The following is a 19,745-nucleotide window of genomic DNA, read 5'->3' on the forward strand; positions in this document are numbered from 1 at the left end:
TCCTCTGGACCCTCTCCATGTTGTCCACATCCCTCTTGAAGTGCGGCGCCCAGAACTGGATACAGTACTCCAACTGCGGCCTGATCAGTGCCGCATAGAGGGGGAAGATCACTTCCTTGGATCTGCTTGAGATGCATCTGTGGATGTATGACAAGTTGTGGTTGTCCTTCCTGACTGCATCCCCACACTGTCGGCTTATGTTCATCTTGGCATCAGTGATGACTCCAAGATCCTTTTCTGTCTCTGCACTGACAAGAAGGGAGTTCCCCAGCCTGTAGGTATGGTGCTGGTTCTTCCTCCCCAGGTGTATCACCTTGCACTTGTCGATGTCGAATCCCATCCTATTCTCATCCGCCCACCCTTGTAGCCTGTCTAGGTCTGATTGCAGCCTATTCCTCCCTACCCCATTGCCCACATCCCTCCAGGTCGAAAATGACCCATCCACCACCACTCTCTGGGTGCGGCCCTCCAGCCAGTTGGCGACCCATTTGTGTAGGTGTCAACACCACAGTCCCCCAGTTTCTTAATGAGAACAGGGTGAGAGACAGTGTCGAAGGTCTGCCGAAAGTCCAGGAAGACTATGTTCACTGCTCCCCCTGCATCTAAGGATTTGGTGACCTGGTAGTAGAAGGCCACCAGGTTGGTCTGACAAAACCTGCCTCTAATGAACCCGTGTTGGTTGCCCCTAAGCATAATCTCCCCTGCTGGCCCGTCATGGAAATGTGCCAGAATAATTCTGTGAAAAAGCTTAACCAGGATTGAGGTAAGATTGACTGGCCTATAGTTTCCTGCATCCTCCTTCCTCCCTTTTTTGAAAATGGGAACCACATTGGCCCTCTTTCAGTCCTCTGGCACCATGCCAGAGCACCACGGGTAATTGTAAAGCCGTGCCAGGGGTACCGCAATGACCTCAGCTAATTCCCTCAAAACTCTGGGGTGCAGATTGTCTGGACCAGCTGATTTAAATGCATCCAGTCTGTCCAGGAGTTCCCTGACTAGATCCTTCCTGACCCTTGGCCTAGGTGTGCCTCCCCTGGGGCCTGAGGGGGGCCCGGTGGAGGGGCTGATCTGGTCTTGCTCAGGCAAATGGAGGCAAACAAGTCATTAAATAGGTTAGTTTGTCGTCTGGTGTGACGACCAAATTTCCTAGCGTGTCTTGCAGGGGCCCCGTGTTACCCGGTACCTTCTTTTTGCCCCCTTTGTATTTAAAAAAGCACTTCTTGTTGTCCTTAATCTGGGAAGCTAGTCCCAGTTCCATCTCCGCCTTGGCTTCCCTGACTGCCCCCCTGTATCCCTGAGCAACCGCAGTATAGTCCTCCCTGGTGATGGCCCCTCCCTTCCATTGGGTGTACGCCTCCCTTTTAGCTAGAAGACATTCCCGGAGCCCCTGTGGGGAGAGCAGTAGGGTGGGTAGCCCCAAGCCTGCAGTGGGCAGCCTGCATCCTCCTCCCACCATGGGCTCTGCTCTGGCAGTGCTTTCCATGGAGGAGGAGACGAGTGGGGGGAGCTGGGCTCTGCACTCTCCTCTGGTCAGAGGGGCACTGGCAGGGTGAGGGGGATGTAGGTGAGGCGTATGGTGCACCTGGGGTTGTGGGGGGCTGCAGGTTGGGAGTGAGGGGCCATGCTGAGGAAATGGGGTCATAAATGGGGTCATACTGAGGAAACATTTGGGAAGCACTGCTGTAGCTTGTTTTCCTTGTAGTTTCCATCACGCTAACAAATTTTATGTATCCTTTCACCAACACTCTTTTCAGTGCTGTGGGTATTGCTGTTTCTAATTTTGTCATGTGATACCAAGCGTACTAAGAAACATAAGAACATGGGAAGTAATCTGTTACAATATTTAGCACTATCATATGTAAAGATGCCATTTCCTCATCCCATCCTCTTTGGGCACCACACAAGGGATAATCATCTGCAATTTTCTATATTCAGCAGTTGGCACCAGTAATTTCTGCATGTACTACAAACAGATAGGACTCAATACATTGTACTTTTGCTTCACAAACAAAGCTCTGCTCCTATTACTCAAGGTTCAGTTGTAAATTAAAATGTTCCACTGACATGCAGTTTAAAGATCGTTCTCAGTTCAGCATTTAGTCAGTCAGCTTTGCCAACCTTCATTTACCTGCATTTAGTTTTGATGTCATTTCCTCATATCTAGGTTTGCTGGCCCTTTTCCTTATAGGTGGTAAAGTTCACAGTAGAAAGTCTTGAGGTTTTAGCCTATAAGAGCAGAGCTATAAACCTCAGTACATTGTACTTTTGCAAATGTATTGGGTCCTATGTGTTTGCAGAAATTACTGGTGCCCATTGCTGAATATAGAAAATTGCAGATGGTTGTCTTTTGTGTAGTGCCCAAAGAGGATGGGATGAGGAAATGACATCTTTTCAAATTACTCATCTGTATTAATTCACATTGTGCAGACTTTATGAAATTTGAATGAAGTCAGATTTTGTAAATTCTGGCATTAGACATTGGTGCCATTTGTAACTTTTAAAGTTCAGCTGAGGCCCAAGATGGGGTAAAAGCTCTTTGGAGTTGATAATGTAATTGGATACTGCTTCTAATGGCTAAATAAAACTAGTCACAGGCACTAACTTCTTGCCAGGACCAACATGTTAAATCAAAATTGGAATTGCTAATCCAGGCCATTTTTGAGTTATGACAAGCCAAAACTCACACAATCTCTTGAAAAACTTTGATATCTCACAAACACTTTTTCTGATTTGCTTCAAGCTTTCTGGATTCTACCTTGGCATAAACTCCTGCCTGTGAAATTTAAGATGGATTGGTTTCATTTCAGTGAAGTTAAAGCTGTGCGTGTCAAAATCAGCCTTCGAATGGAAGGATTGTTTCAACCTCAGCTATGGGGAGACTATTGTCTCTCCATAATAAAGTAATAGATGTTTCAGAAATGCTTTGAAGTTGTTCCAGCCTTTTCACAGTGCTGTGAAATCTGATACTTCAGCTTTTAAGTAGTCTGTGAAAGTACAAACTGTAGTACTTGTGGAATTCATTCAGTGACTTCCAAACTCAAGTCTGGCCTGGGAATGGGAAGAAAGGGTCTTAAGAACCTTCTTAATATGTGACAGTTAACTGTCAACTTTGGCATCTTTTCAGACTTTCAGCATCATACTTTCTAGACATAAACTACGACTTTCCTGTAAGGTTTGAAGGATTATATTTTGTTTTCCACTACAGCTTTTAGGCTTGATGACTGTGAAGTTAAGTGAAATACAGAACAGCTAAAATGGGCTTTCTAAAACTCTTAGATGTTAAATCTTTTGGTAATTTGCAAGATTGTTTATGTAATGTTCTTCACATACACCAGAGCATTAATGGTTGGTTATCAGCACAAAACAAATTACCAGACTGTGTGACGGTCTTTGCTTGCCTGAAAAATCTCATTGAATAAACTGCTATGTTAATTCTAAACAAAAAAAGTTAAATGGCTTCCATGGGCTTGGGCTACAAGCAGAGGTTACGTTTGTCCTGGGACAAAACCTAGAAAGGTTTCTGGGATAAAGAGTGATAACAGTTTGCCCCAGACATTGAGAAATATGTCTGAATGATTATCTTGGGATTTCAACATTGAGTCAATGACAGAAAGGCAGCAGTGCATTCAGCCACTCACTAAATCTTGATTGGAAGGGTGATATGTGATATGCTAATCCCAGGACTTTTCTGTTCTGGGACAAACATGGGCACAACTTATCCCAGGGCAAATGCAATCTCTGTTGCTAAACCCAGTGGATATAAGGAAAGGACAAGTGATCGAGCCTGTTTATTAGATCTTCCATCTTAAGAACATGCAGGGAGGAACCATGAGCTCTCCAGCTTTAGGAGAACCTAACTTCCTTATTTTAAACTCTTTGTTAATACAGCCAGGCTCCTAGGAGTTGGTGAACTTTTGTTCATCTTGCATGATCTATTGCAGGGGTGGGCAATTATTTTGGGCGGAGGGCCACTTACTGAGTTTTGGCAAGCCATCGAGGGTCGCAAGACAGGCAGCCCAGGGCAGATAAATATTAATTTTCTAAATTTTTTATGGGCCCCATGGGCTGGATAGAATGGCCTGGTGGGCCACATCCGGCCCCCGGGCCATATTTTGCCCACCCCTGTTCTATTGGTTTTTGTCTGTGTTAGCATAGTTTAGGAAAGATATGTGGTGGAATACTCTTACTTAATCTACTTAATTTTTCTTTAGGGCTTGTCTTCATCATGGAGTTCATTTAAGTTGAAACTCGTTTTGTCTGTAGCTTAAGTCACATCCATACACATAGCCTTTACTCAGGGGCGTTGGTGCTTTCAAAGGGAATTGGCTGCCTATCCAGGAATGTATGCTTCAACTTGAATGAACACCGCTCCTCAGTTAACACAATTATTCTGTGCAGTAATTCAATCGCTTTGTGCTGTGTGTGTTATTTTGCAGTGTGGCTGCTCTCAGTCAAACTATTCAAATGCAGAGAAAAGAGAGGACATACGATAAGAGACCTGTCTGGCTGGACCAGGAGTTCTTAAATAAACTGATAATTAAAAAGGAATCCTATGAATAGTGAAAATCAGGAAATAGGATTGTAGTGCCAGGACTGCTCCCATTTTCCTTTCAGCTTTTTTCCTGTTTCCACTCATTCCCTGCTGTAGACAAGTGGGTAATCTTGGAAGTGGCCTTGCAGTATAACCAGCTGCAGTATCAGCATCATACTTTCTAGACATAAACTACGACTCTCCTGTAAGGTTTGAAGGATTATATTTTAAATAAAGGGCAATAAAGAAAAGAAAGGAGGGGTAGGAGGGACAAATCAGGGTGGATATTACTCCCCTGCATGGGCTGTGAAGGTGTAGTTCAGACTGAGTATCCAGACAGTTAAGTAGTGTGACAGAGTATTTTAGAGCTGCATCCATGCAGTTTTACACATGCAAGCTCTACATGTTTGCTTATCCTAATTAGCATTTACAACTACCTCATGGGCTCCTAGGGTTGGTATCTTCACATATTCAGATTCAGCAGTGAGTAAAATCATTTCTAAATACAGTTGATGCGTTGGTTTATGTTTTCACTGTGTATTTACATCCCCTGGTCGAATGAAACTCTAGACACATGGAGATTTGTTATTTTATATTTACTAAGCTTTTAATTAATGAGCACTGAAATGCTACACACTGTGGGATACATAAACTGGTATAACTGGGCAGAATTTGGCCCACAGAGTAACTTCCATGTTTGTCTGAGGTAGATGAGGGGTTCTTTTTTTTTTTTTTTTTGTTTCTAACTCTGGTAAACAACAAACCCCTGGCATTTTTTGTATAGGAATGGCACTACAAAGCAGATATTTTGGATTAGACAAGTCTGCAATGATGCATCCAAAACAACTGCTTTTGTTCCAAATTGAGCTGATGCATTCTATAAAATATGCAAGGAATGTAGTGCCATTTGTGATGCAGTACTATAGATACCACCATAATGAAACTAAACACCCAAATCCATGTTAAAATAACATTACTGCTGAGACAAAATCAACAAAGCAAAAGCAGCTCCCAAGTGGATGTTGCCACTGCCCCAGTGTGCTGAAGTTCAAAAAAAAATTATTATTTCCATTTTACTCTCAAATCCATCAATTGGAGACCTTTCCTTGTGAAGTGCAGTAGCTCAGAGAACTAGCTTTTAAACTTCTCTGCATCACAGGGTCAGGGTTAGAATTACAACAGAAGCTTTAGAATTTTGAATCAGTGTGATTTCTCTGAGAGTGAGCTATGAAACTGTTCCCTTCATGTCCAGGAATAATGTTTTTCCATTTGATATGGCTTTGTAATTGAAACATAGTCATATATACTGTGTTTCTGTCTCTCTCTGTTTTAATTACAAAACCGTATCAAATTGAAAAACACATATACATACACATATGCACATGCAAGCATATACATTTACATTAAATGGAATACAAAAATTAAAAAAGTTTGTATCCGTGTATATAAAATTACTGGAGTAATCATTAGTAGTGTGTGAGATTATTTAGACATTTTGTGTTGCTACTAACTCTTGCAGCAGTTGTCTTACACATGTTAATGGCCTTTTTTATAGCAATTTCATAATTTAGAGGTGAGGCTACATTCATATTTTCAAGTAAAGTGGATTCTTTTTCTTATTAAACATGAAAATAGTTGTTGAATGTAACAAAAATTGCACTGCTTTCAGGTCACAAATTTTATCTTTTTGGAAAATAATATCTAATTTAGTGTAGTACTTTAGACATTCAAAGGAGTTCAATGTAACTTTCATTTTTAAAACAGCAGTCTATCACTTTTGTCATCAGAAGACTTTAATGAAACTTTAGACAGATGTACATTGAAACAGAATCCAATACAAGTTATTCTGAAAAAAATTTACACAATTTACAGTGTATACGATTGTAAGTAATTTAATGTTTCTGTTTATGCCGCAGTAGCTAAACAATAGAAAGAAAAAGTTGTATCCAATACACATAAAAACCCACGCTTTTAACATTTGAAATGTTAGCTCTTTTGAGAGATGGGAAGTGTCCACCAAGATGGTATATAACTAGGGGTTGGCCCAACTCGAGAAGGGGGCCAGCTGATTTTGCAGGCAGATCATGTGGCTGACCACCATTTTCAAGGGCTTATCATGGTGCCCCTCCCATGTTGGGGGCCAAAGGGCCCCAGTGGCCTTGCCCCCACCACTGATTGCTGGAGAGAGCTGTCCATCATCATGTGGCCCTGCTGCTCACCACTTATTGGCTGAGAGGACTGTCTACCATGCAGCCATACTCTTTTCTGCTGATTGGTGGAGAAGGCTGGGGCCCCACAACAGCCAATCAGTGGCCTCAGGTGGGGGGGTGGGGGTGCAGCAGCCATTTTGGCTGCAGCTCTTCATGCTGGCAGGCCCCTTCTGCTTTTTTGCTCGGCAGGCTGCAGTGGTCACAAGGGCTGCTGGCTCCCAGTGGAGAGCCAGAATTTTATTTTTAACAAGTTTGCCTTCCTCTCCAGCAGATTTTGTGGAGATTGCGCAGATTTCATGGAAATCAGGCAGTCATGATTTGGGTAGTTCTCTATATACAACTTACAGAATTGGGTTCCATAGAGGTTGGCATGTAGTTGCTTTATAAGGTTTAGTGGAGGAATTTCACAGGTCTTGCTTCTTTCTCAACTTCAGGAGCTGAGTAGAAGTAAAGCTGTGCTGCTGCTGCAGACTGCTTCACAACTTCAGGAGAGCAGCACCACAACTGAGTTCCCCAGAATTAAAAGGGGCAACTGTAGCTTCTCATGGAAGTTGCACAGAACTACTTAGATACAGAAAAAAGAAACAGTTTGGCATTTTACACCAGATAGCAATTGAAGGGAAAAGTTTGTAAGGACTCAGAGGCTAGGGAAAGATATTACACATAAACCAGTTTAAGTGATCAGAAACGGGTTTAAACCTGTAACGGAACAGATGTTCAGTGCATATAAATCAGTTTGAAAATGGTTGAAACTGGTTTGAGAGAAACCTAGTTGACTGTAGTATCTGACTTAACTGATTTGGGTCAAACTGGTTTATGCAATGTCTGCCCCAGACCCCTTCCTGGTTTAAGTTAAATCAGAATCTTCCAGCATCTCAGATGCGTTGCAACTCTGGGTGGGGCTCTGCTCTTTGTTCCCGGGCTGGCAGCAGCATCTGCCTGGCTTCCTCCTGCTTTCCCCCTCCCCCTCGCCGCTCCCAGCTCAGGCAGGGATTCCCCCTCCCCTCTGCCTTACACAGACACCTCTCACCATTAGCTAGCATCCCACATGCTGGCTATGGTCCGTGCTGTGGGAGACAGGACAGCAGTGGCAGATTTACCATGAAACAAACCATGCGGTGGCACGGGGCCCCCAATGACTGGGGGCCCCGCTGCTGCTGCTGCCTGAGGGAGGGGCCCGGCCCCTGGCTGGAGAGGCCAGGGCACCTTCCCCGTTTTGTTAGTGGCTCTCCCTCCTGCCCAGCAAGTTGTGGGCTTCTTCAGCTGTTCTGGCCAGAAATTCCAGCCACTGCCCCTCCCACATGGGCAGTGTGCCGCGCTAATTCCCCCATGAACGTGGTGGGAGGTGTGGCCCCGCACTCTGCATGGATCATCCTGGGGTGGGGTGGGGGGGTGCAAATGTAGACATTGGCCATGGGTGCTGGGAGCCAACAATAAGCCACTGCCTGAACATGAAGCTGAGCACAGGGCCCCAGTAATTGTAAATCTCCCACTGCAGGACAGACAGGACAGTGTCAGCTTAGGGGTTTTCAGAGCTAATGAACAGGTCAGCTGGTAATGTCCCTCCGTTCCGTCCTTGGAAATGCATTGTTTAAGATGAGCGTGAACTTGAGAGAGGCTGTTATTTTGCTAATGGGATGATAATGCTCTGTTATCAACAGTGGGGAGGGGGGAGGGGCAGAAACCCTCCCTAATCAGAGCAACCTGCCAGGGCCTGGCCACCCCTCCCTACCCCAGCTCAGCTCTGGAAGGGAAGGGAGGACTGCTCTAGTGCCCCCTGGCTTCTAGCCTGCACCACTGCAGGCATGTGCCTGCATTTCTTCAGTGCAGAGGGGATATCTGTATAGTTACTAGCCAGAAAGGCTAGACAGCTAGATTACAGTAACAGATTTGCACAAACGATGAAGGGAGAGGCAAAGTGTTAAACTCCTATTAGAGAGATCACTTGGTGGATGAGACAGTTTGGTGTCAACACTTTAACCTGCCTCACCTAAAGGAGCCACTGCTTAGGTATGGAGGAGATAGGCAAATGGTGCTAAAAGAGACCTTTTCACATTCCTTAGATTCAGTGTTTTACTGGAACTTGATTTAGCCAAGTTCTTTTTTCCTTCCTGCTTCTGTTGTTTAGTCCCTGAGTTCATGGATCAAATTAACAAGTCTTCCTGTTTCTCTAATGTGCTGTTGCGTGGTGGTGGTAACTAAAACACTTACGGAGAAAGAACAGTTTGTTTGTGATGCAGTTATTGTAGCTTTTATCTCCAAGAAATGACAAAATCAGTAATAAAAATCTCTTTCTGCCTTTTTGTCTCTGAAACTCTTTTATATTTTAATAGATAGGTTTAGTCAGAATTAAATGGGAGTCTTATAATGCATTTTTTGTAGAGGCATTTCCAGTATTAATGAGCAGCCAAAGCTATCTCAGGGAAACAGTTTGTTGCTAAAAATGGATCCCATCCTAACTGTAACTAAACTCAGACTACACAAACCAAGCTATTTAGATTCCTGATTTCTAATGCAGAGACAAATCTATTGCAAACAGCTCTAATTAATTTATATTTTAAAATGTGTCAACTGAGCCCAGTTATGAAATTAATCCACTTGTGAGTCTCTAACAAATACGCTTACAGCATTCTCCAGAGATTTTCTTCAGACTCCCAAAAGCCAATCAGAAACCAGTTTATAGTATGAGGCCAAAAGGAAAAACACGGCGCACAATCTATTTATAGAATACTAAGCAAAACAGTGTGATAAAGGGCAAATGTGAGCTTTCAGAGAGAGACTTCTTCCTCGCAGTCCCAGTCATGTGGTCTTCATATACAAACCATACAATCTAGCAGAGAAATTAAATCACTTCAGGACAACATTACTCGGATTAGAAGGGAACATTTTGTTGTTTGTTTACTGTTTAAAATGTGCTCACTGGCAGGCCCTGTCTGTTTAAGAGACACTGCCTGCACATGCTCTTGCAAGGCCTGAATCTCTGGGTTATCTTTTCCTGTGGGTGGCTGAAGTTACATGAGGGAGACTTATTTTTTAAATCATCAATTACGGGTATCAGAAAGTGTAGGTGGAGTCATGCCGGGAACACACTGTGCACAAGGACATGCCCAAAGCTCTGTAGAACTGCCTGATACTTTATGCCACTTGTAGTGTTGGTGTCATTTCTTGAAAGTGTAGGCAGTCAGGTGGGGTGTGAGCCAGCTAGAATTACAGACCTATTCTAGAACAATAATGTGAGACCACAGCTGTCATACAGTTGAAGCCCTAGTCACACTGAGTCTGATGAAGGAGCATCTTGCTACATCCCCGAAGGATATGTCAGTTTCAAAATCTAGCATAATAGGTAGGAGAATTTCTGTATGGAAGAGATGAAAGTGGCTCTTCTCTGGAATCAGCTCTCTTTCCATGAGCCAGTAGGTAAAGATGTGGTATGGTCTAAAAAGGCGCACAATGCTAGTAAATAAGAACTGGAATGGCCTGAAAATGCCTTTTATCTCAGGCATGGCCTGCTATGAGCTGTTTCCATTCTGCATTCTCTCATTCTGAAGTCCTGAATAGGCTTTCCCTATCTCTGTGGGAAAGAGATAATGGTGATCCAAAGCTTCATACAGTCAGTTAAAGTTGATAGATGGGACAATGACCAAAACTTTGAAAGACCTGATGGTGGGATAAATAGCCAGAAATGGACTACCACATGGGACAAATCTGTGAAGTGATGCAGCCACAGGTGTTTTTGCCATAAGCAGCAGGTTTCATAGGGACACCCCAGAGATTCCACAACACAGGCACTATTTGAGAGCAAAGAATGCTGACAGTGTAAATAAGGTGCACTTTGTGTAGGAATTGGATTATATTAGAGACTTTGACCATCTGAAAAAAGGAGCAGTTGTTTTGTGGGCCCAATGGACACAAAGTGTGACAGAATACGTTAAATGGTCAGACTCTGCCAGAGACTGTACAGTTACATGTGCGGGAACACAATCCATTGCATACAACTCACCAACTAGTTGATAGTTCTAATGTCAAAGGCATGTCTTGTAATTGTGCAGCAACAGGTCATAAGACACAATATGCATGGGATTCCCATGCTTGTTTATTAAGTACCTTATAGAAACTTCGGTACTTTGAATATTCAGCATCTATTATGAAGAAAAAGGAAATGACCCAGAAATGCCAAAAAGTTATACATGTGTACTGTACTTTGATTTAACATCTACTGTAATTATCTGGACTTCATCACACTGGCATCAGAGCCAGTATAATGTATATTCTTACAACACTCCAACAGGAAGGAAGAGAGATCCTCATTTTGTAGATGGGGAGCCCTGGCAGAAGGAATCTAAGGACCAGATCAACAAAAGACTTTCAGGTACTTAAATGAGAGTTAAGTGCCTGAACACCTTTTAAGGATCTTGACCTAAGGCAGGGGTGGCCAACCCGTGGTATGCCTCCCACAAGTGGTAAGGGCAGCCTGTCTGTGTGGTACATGGCAGATCAGGAAGGAAGTAGGGAACACAGTGACAAATAGGGCAGAGAGCGGAAAAATCAGGCAAGGAAGTGTAAGGCAGGGAGCAGAAAGTGGAGCAACAGTTTGGGCAGGGAAAGGGTATCAGAATAGCACTTGGGGATGATGCAGAGCTTACCTTGTGGAACACCTGCTGAAAAGGTTGGTCCCAGTGGCCTGAAGCAGTGGTGCTCAACCTCTGGCTCATAGGCTGGATTCAGCCACTGAGTCATGTCATCCAGCCCATGGTGTTCCCCACAGGTCCAAAAATTTGGTGGTGGGGAAGCAGTAGCAATGTTAATTGCTCCCAGAGCTATGGCAATTACTCTGGTCACTGCCCTTGTCACCAAATTCCTAGACCCATGGGGAAACCCTTAGGCCAGATGATTTGCCATATTGTATTGATGTGTGGGATTGGGCTGGCACACTGGATTGCACCTGTGGACTGATGCCATGCACTGACCCCACATATGGGATCTGACCCATGGACTAGCCCCCTGCCACTTATCTGGCTTGCAGCGCCAGAGAGGTTGAGCATCACTGGCCTAAGCTCATAGTGGGAATGGGAAATTAATCCCAAATTGAATTGGCCTGTTAGCTTACCATCCTAACTCTCCTCAAGGGATGTGAGTTGCTTAAATACTGATATGCAAGGCAGACCTTCAAATACCATAGGTTTCTTCTGTTCCCTTATTTTGTTATCAGAGGATAAAGGATAACTATAGTATAGACTCTGATTGGAGTACCGTTACTTCAAACCAAGAGGTGTCAAGGGACCAGAACAGGAACAAGGTAAGTGTGTGTTACTGCAGCCTGTGGGGGATAGGAATGGAGTGGAGATGGAATAATAGCCAATAGGACTCTTTTTCAAAGTTACAAGACAGCTGTTTCATTCTGCTTTGTTGTCTGTACTGCTTCAGGCTAGCAAATTAAAGATTTGCAGAGTCATCGACTATCTGCTATCAAAGCACTCCATCCTTTTTTCCTTTAGGCCTGTGATTCTCAACCAGCGGGCTTTGGTCCTCCTTTTTTCAACAGATCCTTTGAAGGATGCTGTGACGTTTGAGGAGATAAGCAGAGAAATGCAGGCTCAGGTTGGCCTCTGCCTGGCCAATCCCCCCACTATTGGGCCCCTGTATGAGGATTAATTAAAAAAATTATCTATTGATCTATTGATCGATCTTTTTGAAATTTGGTTGCCACACAATTCACAAAAATTACAGAGGGGTGCATCAAGTCCAGTGCAGTGTGCCTTGAGTCAAAAAAAGGTTTGAGAACCACTGCTTTAAGTCATGTAGGACTTGTCTTCAATACCCTTGGACAGCATAGATATTGGTTCCTAAAGAATTTGTAGTTTGCTGCTGCAGTGGTTGAAATTATCCTATTTGATGATGAAAAAAGTGTATTTTTATTTTTTAGTCATGATATTAATCCAGAAAATACTTTTACTTTTTATCTAACTTCATAGCTACATGCCATAGGAAGATGGACTGAATGATAAAGGTACCCAAGAGTAGCTGGTAACTTCTAAAGGGTACCCCAAGAAGGAAGCCCAAGAAGAAATTGTCTTGACATGATGGAAGCATAAAAAGAATGGCAGGAGACCATTGGGGCTGCACAAGGAGCTTCTAAAATGTCTCAAATGCAAAAGGAAAGCATACAGACAATGGAAGAATGAATGGGTCCAAAGAAGTCTACCAGGAAGTAGCAAGAACCTGCTGGGACAAATAGGAAGGCAAAGATAAAGAATGAGCTGTTCCTGGCAAAGGATGTTAAGACAAGAAAATTCTAATGTAATAAAAGCCTTTGTCTGTCTGTCTGTCCGTACTGCTTTATTCACACCCTGATTGGTTGTTTCGGCAGCTGATCACAGTGCTGACTGAAACAACCAATCAGAGTGGTCCAAGAGTGTTCCAGACGGGAAGTGGTGGTGGCGGTGTGGCAGAGCACTGCCATGATGGAGGCGACGGAGTGGGGGCGGTGCGGCATGTGGTGCTGGCTGAGGGGGACAAAGGAGGTGGCAGGCAAGCTCCTCCCTCTCCCCTCCCCCCCGCTCCTGAGAGGTGGTGGTGGTGTGGGGTGGTGGGTCGTGGTGCTCTGTCCCTGCCAGCTCCCCCTCCCTTTCCTTCCAATGGGCAGTTGGCTAGTGTTCTAGAAGGATGTTGGCCAGAAAAGAAGGACCAAGGAAACTGGGGCCACTATTAACTAGCCAGGGCCTAACAGAAGATGCAAAGAAGACAGAGCTACTCAAGAGCTACTTCGCTTCAGTCTTCACAGAAAAAATTAAGATGCAGCCAGATGTGTAATAAGGATTATCTGGATAAGGAAAGGGGCAACCTGAGGGAGGAGATAATAGAAGAGACAGAGAGCTTTTGATGGGTTGGAATGAATTCAAGTAAGCAAGGCTGGACTTCATCCCAGTATACTGAAGGATCTAGAAGAAGAGATCTCAGAACTCTTTGCAGTGATCTTCAGGAAGTCATGGGAGATGAGCCAGGTACCAGAGGACTGGCAAAGGGCCAAAATAGTGCCCTTCCTTAAAAAAGGCAAAAAGGAGGACCGAGGGAACAGACCAGTTAGCTTCACCTAAGCACTTGGGAAGTTGCAGGAGCATATCCTAAAGAAGGCCATTTGAAAGCATCTGATCACAAGCAGCCAGCATGGATTTATGAAAAACAAATTGTCAAAAAAACCTCCAAAACAAACCTGATCTTTTTTCTTTGTCAAAGTAACTACTTAAGTGGATGAACAAAATGCTGTGGATGTACTGTAGTGTATCTAGGCTTCAGCAAAGCTTTTGACAGGGTCTTGCTCAACCTTTTTATACATTGGAAAAATGTGGGCTGGACAAAACTAGTATTTATCTAGCCAGTAGATAGCTAACCAGCTCAATAGCTGCAAGCAAAGGATAATTATTAATGGATCCATGTCAGAATGGCAGGAGGTTTTGAATGGAGTCCCACGGGGATCCCTGGGCCTAGTGCTGTTCAATGTCTTTGTTTGGAAAACTGAGCTAGGTCTGTTTGGCTTGTGGAAAAGCCACTTAGAGGGGACATAGTAGCAGACTTCAAATACTTGAAGGGGACTGCCTTAAAGAGTAGGGAAAGCACCTTTTCTTTTTTGCTGCAGAGGAGGAGGACACGGACCAGTGGTTTGAAGTTATATAGCAAAGTAAGTTTAGATTGGATATCCAGAAAAACTTCTTCACCGTTAGAAGAGTGAGGGTAGTAGACTAGACTGCTTGGGGACGTTGTATACTTTCCAACATTAGAAGTGTTCAAGAGGTTGAACAGCCACTACAAGAATACTCTAGATGGCTGTGTCCTCACAAGCAGGAACACCTGTTTTCTCAGGGACAAGTAGTAATAGCATACCTTGTACCACTGCTGCTTGTCCCCGGAGAATGCCTGTGCATGGCAGATTACCCTGGGTGGGGTAGGAGAGGCTGGGGCCAGCAACTGTGCTGGCTCCAGCAGCCTTACCTGTGGGCCTGAGGGCCTTGGGGAACTGGAGATGCAGCTGTGGTGCTCCTGCAGCAGGGGGCCTGACTGGCAGCTGGAGCTTGGCTCCAGCCAGCCAGGCTCTGGTTTCGGGTGGTGCGCACTGCTGCTGTGTGTGTGCTGTCGCCCTGCTTTTTTTTTTTTTTTAGCGTGGTTTATTTTGACCCTGGGATCTCCCAGGGTCAAGAACACCCCCCCAACTGCAAAGTAGCAGTGTGTGAATGCCTTCATCTGTGACGTGTGGCACTGCAGGTGGGTCTGTGGAGCCACATACTGCACATCCATGCTCATCTGGATACAGCTGGTATAGCTATGCCTACGTTCTCCAATGGATGTTTCCCATGCTTAAGGGATTTGCTGGTTGTCCCTGACCCCTTTTCTGCTGCATGTCAGGGTGCTTTTAAACCTCCCTCAGAGGTGTTGGTTACAGCCAAAGCTAGGGACTTTGGGTTGTGCCAGTGTTCCTGTTGAGACCAAAGATGGAGGGTCCTGACTAGAGGGTCTTGCCTCTGCTTGGGGTCAGACTGATTACCATATTTGGGGTCAGGAAGGAATTTTAGCCCATGGTCAGATTGGTATAAATTATGGAGGGTTTTGCCTTCCCTCTGTAGTGGGGGGTGTGGCCCTCTACCTGAGATCTCTTGAGCGTGTATTAACAACCTTCTTTAGAAGCAGAACATTGGCTGCCATGGTTCCCCTGCTTTATCTGTGGCAGGTTAGGGTGTTATGTGTTGTGTTGGGTCAGGGTTGATGGTAGTCTTATTTAGAGTTTAGATTATGGCTTGCATAGGATGGTTTGGTTAGGGATAAGTCTGCCTCAGCTGTGGAGGTCCCTTCCAACTCTACTTCTCTTTGATTTCTAGGTCCAAAGGATTCCCACCAGCTTTAAACGTACATCTCTGCTTTGCAAAATTGCAGATACAATTATCATGAAGTTCCAAGACAGACTTCCTGGCATCCTTTGGCAGTAAGGGGTCTCTAAATGTAACACTCCACTAACAGCATGTCTAAGTTGTACCTGAAAGAAAATAATTATGTAAAGCCCCATCTAAATAGAAACTCCCTTACTTCCTGAAATGTTAGAGCAATAGTAAATGTACATGTAAAAGGCATTCTTTTCTATGGAATAATGTGTGAAATTCTGGTTTTTACAGCTTTATTTTGACACTAGTGAACTCTTTGTCTTTTAAGGTAATTTGATCCTTGAAGGCAGTAGTACGAGAGTAGAAATGAAGTCAAGCTTTGTGTTTGTTGCCTGTCCTCATCCACTGGTATAAATGCAGTCTGTTCATTGTTCTTCATGCAGTCAACAAAAGGGTTCTTTGTGGAGATCCCTCATTGGATCCCACTCCAGATCTTTCTCAAAACCTTGCCACACCTCATCAGGTATCTTAGGTACTTTGTCTGTGGCTTCTGGTCAGGTCTGCTCATTTCTCTCATTGGACATCTTTCTTTTACGTACCCTTCTTAAATACCTTCAGTGTTTTGAAAAACACTACTCTGGATCTGAATGTTGTGGTTCATGTTCAGCTCTATATTTGATCCTTTCAGAAACATTAGGAGCTATCAATTATCCCAGAGGTATTCAATTTTAATTTAAAAAATCTATTTATTGATTCACCTTGATCTCTACAGCAGGAAGATTTATACCTTTAACAGAAAAAGGTTACAGGAATTGTCTCAGGCAGATTACTGAAAATGGCTCCCCTTTCTCACCCTCTGGTAAACTTAATAAACCTGGGATAAGTTGTTTACCCAGATATCCAGATATACACTGTAGATCATCTTGGTGAAAAGTAGTTTCTAAATGTTTGCACTACCCAGGGTAGTGTGTGCAGAAATTTCTGTTGCCATGCACCAGAAAACATCATTCACTGGAATTGTAGGTTTTCAGTTCCTTAGAAAATCAGGCTAGGCAGCCACAATAAGAGGACACTACTGGGTGTCTGACTCTTAGTCTTTCTTTGCCACTTTTCACTGTGGTTCTCCAATTCCAGACATGCGCTCAGAGAAATCACAAATTTATTCTGAGCAGATGCAAGTTAAATGATAGTAAAATATTTCCTATATGATTCCATGGTTTGCAGCTGCTATGCAGAGAAGCAAGGATTAATTTACATGATGCATATGTTTATCTCCCAGTATGTCAGTCTCTCAGAAAGTTCCACAGATTTGCTTATGGGAACAAGGCTTTTCAGTGCAGCTTCTTCAGGGCTGTCACTGAGAGATGTGAGTGTACTTGCACTCCATGAGTGATCAGGGGAAGCACTCAAAGATATATTTCCACTACAGTTGCTCAGACACGTGACCAGCTTTGTATGTCAAGAGTTATTCTCACTTAAGAAAAGGATTGGCTCCTAGGCCATGAAACTATTTAGGAGCTCTGCTGTGCTTGTGTTTTTACTTTCAAATGCTTTATGGCAGTGCAACAAAGTTACAAAAATGGCAGACTGGACAAGGGCCAAATCTTGGCCCTACTCCCTAATCTTAGTATCGTATCTTGGTAGATCTGAGGGGGAAAGGTAAGGAAGGGTTTTTAACAAGCTAGAGAAGAACTCTGAAACTGTCTAACAGAATTTCCTCTTAATTGCTAGAATAATCTCCACATCCCAGGTACACCTTCTGCATATGTGAGGAATCAGAGAATCCATGTAGCAATGGTTCCTCTGGCTGTGCACCATTCTCGTTCACCCCTATATGGTTCCAAAACTTCCCTGAATACCACCATTCAAGGACATCTGCTGGTTGCCCCTACTGCACCAGAGCCCTGCCTCCCTTTTATGTTCAAGAGAGATGTATGATTATGCACCCCCTTTCAAATATTCCTGTTGCCTTGAGAGTATAATCTTTCTGGAGCATACTTCAATGAATCTTGATTAACCCTAGAACTGGTGAGAAAATGTATTTTCCATGAAAAATGTTGACAAAGATGATGATACTTCATTTTCTATTATTTTTTTTCCTGTGGAAAATGGCGTTTGTTTGAGTGCAAAATCAGAAAACAAAGTTTTGATTCAGAAATGCCACTTCAGTGGCTCATGGGAATTTTTGTTGGGGGGCTTGCTCCTCTTCTCATATATGCTATGAGGCATTGCCACAGAACCACCTAAGACTTGAAAGTGAAGCAGGCAAAGGGGTTGCATTTGCAGGCAATCATTAACCAAAGGCACTATACCCCAGTAGTTATGTTTGAGGGTTTGAAGTGGGGATAATGAGGGCAGCCTTGGATAAAACTAGACTCTGGCCAGAGGCTCCTTCCAGTCCTATCTAGTGAACTTGTAACACTGACTTTTTAGGGTGTGTACTTGGTGGGTGTTTGTTGCACCTCTGGAACTGCATTACCTGGGCATTAGTTCCCTAGTTAGGTATTTTATGATGCAAGGCCTCAGCTCATCTGCTCCTGGCTATTATGGCATCAGTGATAATTTTCTCTCTCATGGTCATTTGTACATGAAGCCAATCCATCTCTCTAACATGGATTATAACCTAAATTACAGTCACTGCATTACAGAAAAAACACCTAGTTCCCTTAGTAACAACCTAGAGTGAGGATGAGTGTGCGGGAATCTCTGAAAAGCTATCATGCTGGAGCGCAAATGAATACAAATAGGCCGCGCCACAGTGCATCTCTGTCTGAAATACTCCCCCCTTGATAGCATGGAACAGGCTGATCCAATTTGTTTCTGTCACCTTCAAATATAAACCTGCTGGAACAGATAGCTGTACACAAAGCCATCCTACACTCCCACTAAGTGCTAACAAACAAGATTGTGCTTGTAAGAGCACACAATAAAGTATCACTGTGCTCCATTATTTTATAAATGATCAAGAGGACAGAAGAGACAGAAACCCAGTTCAAGGGTTTGCAGATCCTGGAGATTTGTCAACAATGATAGCACACAGTTCATTGCATGTGGCATTCATGGGGAAATAAACATCTGAGCAATTGCATAGCCCTCCTTTCATCACCTCATGAACGTTTTCTACTGTATTATCTAAACCTAACAATAGAGTTCTAAGAACTGCATAGCCTTATCACCTTGGTTTATGTGCATTGGAGGGTGGGAATGGAGTAGCCCAGTTAGTCCTTAGGAGTGAATCATCCTTTTGAATCCTGATGGGTCATTTCATGTTGAGTTTCTGAAACGGCATGTCATGAGTGTGCTTGATATGTGTGCTTTTTATGCACACAATTTAAATGTGGGAAAGAGACTCCAGGGAAGAGGTTGTTGCATCAAACCAGCTCTACGTATATCAGGCCAGATTTGTCTTTCTTGTATGATACTGGCATAAACTGGGCCATAATGGTATCACAACATACACTAGAGTAGTCATTCTAGTGCAAAGTTGAGCCTTTGATACTGCAGCAAGGGGTGTCTGAAAGGAGGAACAGCTGGAATCCTACTGTAGCATACTAATCCTTAATTGTGTTTTTGGTCCGTCAGGGAGGGCTTGGACAGAAAGACAGCACCCTGATTGGTCGAATGACATATTTGCACTTTCTCTAGTTAATAATCTAACTGGGTTAGTTTTGAAGCAAATACAGTTTGTAGACTTGTAACATGGTAGATCTGTTCCTGAATGGATTACTGATGCCTCAGTAAAAGATGATAAATAAAATATGCCTTTATGCATTTCTTTTTCCTCAGCCATTATTAATTATAAGGACTTTTCCATGCATAATTACTTCTAAGAGGAAATTTTGTTTTCCTGTCAGCAGCTCATCAGTTTCTGCTGCTCATTCTTCAACCAAAATTTGGAGATGAAACTGACCAAATCAAATCCAAGGTGCTTTGGAACTTAGCAGCATCATTTGTCTCCATCTGGTCTCCATTCCGCAGGTACACATCATTCTCATACAGCTTTATTGCATGGGTTTGTTGCAGGTAGGTCTTGTTTGACCAATCTCATTTCCTTCTAGGACCAGGTGACCTATCACCTGGACAAGGGAGAAGAGATTGATGTCATATATCTTGACTTCAAAAAAGCTTTTGATCTGG

The 19,745-nt window shown here is 43.5% G+C and overlaps 1 long non-coding RNA gene across 2 annotated transcripts in view; it reads left to right on the forward strand.

Annotated features, from left to right (window-relative positions):
- The window catches only part of LOC109308622, a 39,407-nt gene extending 19,815 nt beyond the window's left edge, over positions 1–19,592 (forward strand). For both annotated transcript variants that reach the window (XR_002100654.1, XR_002100653.1), the window contains one exon: positions 19,463–19,592. This is a non-coding gene — a long non-coding RNA (uncharacterized LOC109308622). The remainder of the gene's footprint in view (positions 1–19,462) is intronic.
- Positions 19,593–19,745: the final 153 nt, after the last annotated feature.

This window comes from Crocodylus porosus, unplaced genomic scaffold, assembly GCF_001723895.1.
Source record: "Crocodylus porosus isolate Cpor-Errol unplaced genomic scaffold, CroPor_comp1, whole genome shotgun sequence".
NCBI lineage: Eukaryota > Metazoa > Chordata > Crocodylia > Crocodylidae > Crocodylus > Crocodylus porosus.